The sequence below is a fragment of the Oncorhynchus clarkii genome, chromosome 27 (assembly GCF_045791955.1).
Source record: "Oncorhynchus clarkii lewisi isolate Uvic-CL-2024 chromosome 27, UVic_Ocla_1.0, whole genome shotgun sequence".
NCBI classification, from domain to species: Eukaryota; Metazoa; Chordata; class Actinopteri; order Salmoniformes; family Salmonidae; genus Oncorhynchus; species Oncorhynchus clarkii.
This window is the reverse complement of record NC_092173.1, coordinates 42,937,180-42,943,179: the sequence shown is the minus strand read 5'-3', so window position 1 is coordinate 42,943,179 and position 6,000 is coordinate 42,937,180.

Sequence of the window (6,000 nt, the reverse complement as noted above, 5' to 3'; positions counted from 1 at the left end):
TATTGGGTCAGGCCAGGGTGTGGCATGGGGTTTTTGTATTGTGGTGTGTTTTGTCTTGGGGTGTTGGTGTGTATGTATTGGGATTGTAGCTAGTGGGGTTATCTAGCAAAGTCTATGGCTGTCTGGAGTGGTTCTCAATCAGAGGCAGGTGTTTATCGTTGTCTCTGATTGGGAACCATATTTAGGCAGCCATATTCTTTGAGTTTGTCGTGGGTGATTGTCCTTAGTGTCCTTATTCTGTGTTTGTTTACACAAGTATAGGCTGTTTCGGTTTTCGTTCATTACGTTCTTTTGTTTTGTAGTGTTTGTGTTAATTCGTGTTTACGTTGTTCATTAAACATGGATCGCAATCTACACGCTGCATTTTGGTCCGACTCTCCTTCTCACCAAGAAAACCGTTACAAGAACAATGCCAATGTCACCAACTGGGTCTGAACCCGGGTCTCCGGTGTGCCACAAGACTGTGTGAACCCATTGAACTTTGAAGCCTAGGCATTAGCTTGAGAGGTCTAACGCACATCTTCAAGTCGCAATGCAAGGTTGAATTTGATTTAATCCAATTTATACGCAACAAGATGAACAATGTATTCCCAGAGGTTATCACTTAAAAGTATCCTATTCATAAAAGGTTACTATTCTAAAGGTTACTAATTACGCAAGCGTCGGTTCACCAAAACGAGCCGTGTCCATTGAGTCCTCTGGCTGCGCTGTGCTGTTATGATTGAGGACCGGCTAACCTTGCATTCATCATCGTTTTACCAACTCAGAGCGCTGAGGGAGTCTCTCTGGCTTTAATGAGAGTCATTACTAGCAGCAGTGACTTGGAACCTGCTTTAATAAGTTATCCATGGGGTGAGGGGCTAGACTTACTGAAATAAGAAAGAAAATAGTTTCTGATGTCTCCTCCATCTCAAATGGCACCCTATTCCCTATAAATGTTGCCCTGGGCCCGTGGGGTTTTTCATAGTGATATGGGTGCCATTTAGGACCTAGACTATATAGATTTATATGACTAACTGGGTTTGTACCAGGAACTCCTGGTATGCCGCAAGACTGACTATGTTAGCCTCAGCGAGCTAAAGCCCTAGGCATTAGATTGGGAAGCTAGTACAAGTCTTTGCTGCTACAGGCAAGGTTACTAAACTCTGACTGTTTGAATGCAGTTTAAGAAGAAAAGAAAGCACCAGCTCAGCAGTTTCTGTAATGACAGAGCGGAGGGCTGTTAATGCACACTGTTAGGGCTGTGTTCCTCTGTAGTATTAAACCATTTTTAAGTAAAAGAAAATCCAATTGTCAATGTAGACGTGTTTATCAGCTCTCCCAGTCTTTATATTTGAATCATAATAAGCAGACAGATTGGCTTTTTCCTGCGACGGCAGAACTTCTCAGAAAGCGAAGACAATAAAACAAGGGTGAATCGGACAGTCGGTCCCTATGCCGATGGTTGTTGGCTGACTGACTGACTGGCATGTCGTTGGTTTTTACATCAGGTTGTCAATAGGTCGTTGTCGGTAAAGCGTCACAATAAGGTGCAGAGTGTTCGCTTTGCCTGCTGTGGTGCAAGGAGACAACCAACTCCTCTAAAACCATTGACAACTGCCTTCTGTTTTCCGAGGGATTGTTAAATAAATGATCATCGTCACCTCCTGAAAAACATTGTCAAGAACTACGAATGTATTATTATTCTGGCTATTATCACAGTTATACAGGAAGTAACTGTTTAGCTCTATCATCTGAGTTATACAGGAAGTAACTGATTAGCTCTATCATCAGAGTTATACAGGAAGTAACTGTTTAACTCTATCATCAGAGTTATACAGGAAGTAACTGTTTAACTCTATCATCAGAGTAATTATACAGGAAGTAACTGTTTAGCTCTGCCATCAGAGTTATACAGGAAGTAACTGTTTAGCTCTATCATCTGAGTTATACAGGAAGTAACTGATTAGCTCTATCATCAGAGTTACATAGGAAGTAACTGCATGTTTTTTCATGACCAGTAAACATCAATTGATCATGTGATCTCAAATACGTGAGGGTAGCCACTCGATATCGCCACCATTAATTTGATATTTGAGTGTCATATAATGAAAGTAAACTAACTACTGAAACTGTACAGTTGACTAAACATAGTGTTAAGTAGACCAAATGTACTTTTTTCTCTAATCCGACACAGGCCTACCTAGCGAAGTCAGCTAGCTTTGTTTTTAACGTGTTTAATCACGATTGCTGCTGACAGACCTGATATGCGACATTGATTGATGGACTACATCAAATTGGCTAGCTAACTAATGACATGTCATGTTAATATGGCTAGCTAACTAATAACATGTCACGTTAATATGGCTAGCTAACTAATAACATGTCACGTTAATATGGCTAGCTAACTAATAACATGTCACGTTAATATGGCTAGCTAACTAATAACATGTCACGTTAATATGGCTAGCTAACTAATAACATGTCATGTTAATATGGCTAGCTAACTAATGACATGTCACGTTAATATGGCTAGCTAACTAATAACATGTCACGTTAACCTCTTTGATCTCTAGGGGCGCTATTTCATTTTTGGATAAAAAACGTTCCCGTTTTAAGCGCGATATTTTGTCACGAAAAGATGCTCGACTATGCATATTCTTGACAGTTTTTGAAAGAAAACACTCTGAAGTTTCAGAATCTGCAAAGATATTGTCTGTAAGTGCCCCAGAACTCATTCTACAGGCGAAACCAAGATGATGCATCAACCAGGAAATGAGCAGAATTTCTGAAGCTCTGTTTTCCATTGTCTCCTTATATGGCTGTGATTGCGCAAGGAATGAGCCTACACTTTCTGTCTTCCCCCAAAGTGTTAGCAGCATTGTGACGTATTTGTAGGCATATCATTGGAAGATTGACCATAAGAGACTACATTTTCCAAGTGTCCGCCTGGTGTCCCTGCGTCGAAATTGGAGCGTAAAGCCAGGTGCAATTATTTTTCCATTTGAGAGCAAGGAGAAACCAGGCTTCCACGAAGGATATATCATTGAAGAGATATGTGGAAAAACACCTTGAGGATTGATTCTAAACCACGTTTGCCATGTTTCAGTCGATATTATGGAGTTAATTTGGAAAAAAGTTCGCGTTTTGAGGGCTGAATTTTCGTTTTTTTTTTTTTTTTTTTTTTTTTTTTTGGTAGCCAAATGTGATGTACAAAACGGAGCTATTTCTAATACACAAATAATCTTTTTGGAAAAACGGAGCATCTGCTATCTAACTGAGAGTCTCCTCATTGAAAACATCAGAAGTTCTTCAAAGGTAAGTTATTTTATTTGAAGGCTTTACTTGTTTTTGTGATAGTTGCCTGCTAAATGCTAACGCTAATGCTAACGCTAATGCTAACGCTAAATGCTACGCTAGCTAGCTACTGTTACACAAATGATTGTTTTCCTATGGTTGAAAAGCATATTTTGAAAATCTGAGATGACAGTGTTGTTAACAAAAGGCTAAGCTTGAGAGCTAGCATATTTATTTCATTTCATTTGCGATTTTCATGAATAGTTAACGTTGCGTTATGGTAATGAGCTTAGGTCTATAAATAGAATCCCGGATCCGGGTTTGGTCGTCGCAACAGGTTAATATGGCTAGCTAACTAATAACATGTCACGTTAATATGGCTAGCTAACTAATAACATGTCACATTAATATGGCTAGCTAACTAATAATATGTCAGGTTAATATTGTTAGCTAACTAATAATATGTCACGTTAATATGGCTAGCTAACTAATAACATGTCACGTTAATATGGCTAGCTAACTAATAACATGTCAGGTTAATATTGTTAGCTAACTAATAATATGTCAGGTTAATATGGCTAGCTAAATAATAATATGTCACGTTAATATGGCTAGCTAACTAATGACATGTCACGTTAATATGGCTAGCTAACTAATAATATATCACGTTAATATGGCTAGTTAGCTCTGACAGAGCAAGCTAAATGACACGTTGTTTGCTTAGCTAGCTACAGTGCCTTCAGAAAGTATTCATACCCCTTGAATTATTTCATATTTTGTTGTTACAGCCTGAATTCAATATGGATTAAATTGACTTATTTTTCTCTCCCATCTACGCATAATATCCAATAATGATAGTGAAAACATATTTGAAGATTTTTTTTGTTGTGCATATTTATTGAAAATGAAACACAGAAATATCTCATTTACATAAGTATTCACACCCCTTTGCTATGACACTGAATTGAAATTTAAATGTACTTTGCTCGTCCTTGAGATATCACTACAACTCAAATAAATTATTTGTACATGATTTAGAAATAAAAAAAAATCTGTCTATTTAAAGGTCGCCCGACAGTTGGCAATTGCATGTCAGAGCAAGATATTTCTGGATATTTAATTTTCAATAAATTTGCAAACAATTTCTAAAAGCAATGTTTTCACCTTTATGATGTTGTGTGTAGATGAGTGAGGGGAAATAAAATAAAAAATAATAATAAATGTTTTATTCAGGCTGTAACACAGACAAAAAATACGTGGAATAAGTCAAGTGGGGATGAATACATTCTGAAGACACTGTACGTATACGTATAGGCTACCGTCACATATCTGACGTTTACAGAGTATAGAAAGTCTACAGTTACCTGCAGTTTAACTCTGAGAGAACTAAATGTGGAATGATCGGAAATGTGTAGTTCTGACTGTGCTTTTCAAGACGAGAGAGATATTAAAACAAAATAGTTTTAAAATGTATTTAACAATCCTTTGAAAACATAAAGGTAGTTGTCAATAGTTTTAAAATGTATTTAATTAACAATCCTTTGAAAACATAAAGGTAGTTGTCAATAGTTTTAGAGGAGCTGCAGGTCTCCTTGTCGCTCGGCAACCAAACGGAACACTCTGCACCTTATTGTAGCGTTTTATTGATAACGTCCTATAAGATAAACGTGACCTTCAAGTAGAAGGCACATGCAGAAGAACTGTACACGTAACAGTGTCCATATTAAGACAGTGTCCATCCTGCAGCGACGGAGACTATCCTTAATATATCATTTATTATTTTGGGTCAAAGCGGAAGTAACAAAGTCCATTTCACGAGCTTACTTACCGACCATCCACCAGTTAGGTTTGGTCCCAGTCTCAGTTCTTATACACTAAAGACAACTGACAGTTAACAAATAAACCGTTAGAGCTGATGGACTTAGCAGTGGAAATAGTTGTACAGAAGGAAGAAAACAAGCAAAACAATTCTCCAAAAGCTCTACATGTCAAACCATAAAGCCCTACTGGCACTGGTTAGAAAATAACTTGTTCTATGTTATGCCTTCTTGTTGTTCCAGAACAATCTTTACACCTATCAACATATAATCACTCCTTCTTTGCAGATTGAGATAAAGCTATGGGTTTGCATCCCTAATGGGACCCTATTCCCTACATAGTGCACTACTTTGGACCAGAGCCCTATTCCCTACATAGTGCACTACTTTGGACCAGAGCCCTATTTCCTACATAGTGCACTACTTTGGACCAGAGCCCTATTCCCTACATAGTGCACTACGATGTGTGGAGAAATGGTGTTTATCCTTTACCGTTGCTCCAGAACATAGCAGATTATTCAAACCTAAGACCTAAAAAAAACAGGCTTATTTGAGGAGAGAGAGATAGACAGAGAGAGAGAGAGAGTGAGAGAGAGATGGAGATGAGAAAGAGAGAGAGAGAGAGATGGAGATGAGAAAGAGAGAGATGGAGATGAGAAAGAGAGAGAGAGAGAGAGAGATGGAGATGAGAGAGAGACAGAGAGAGAGAGAGAGAGAGAGAGAGATGGAGATGAGATGGAGAGAGAGATGAAGATGGAGATGAGAGAGGGAGATGAGAGGGAGATGAGAGAGATGGATAGAGAGATGGAACGAGAGAGGGGCGGAGAGCGAGAGAGAGAGAAGGAGAGGCGAGAGAGAGTTGGAGATGGGAGAGAGAAAGACAGAGAGAGAGAGAGACGGAGAGAGA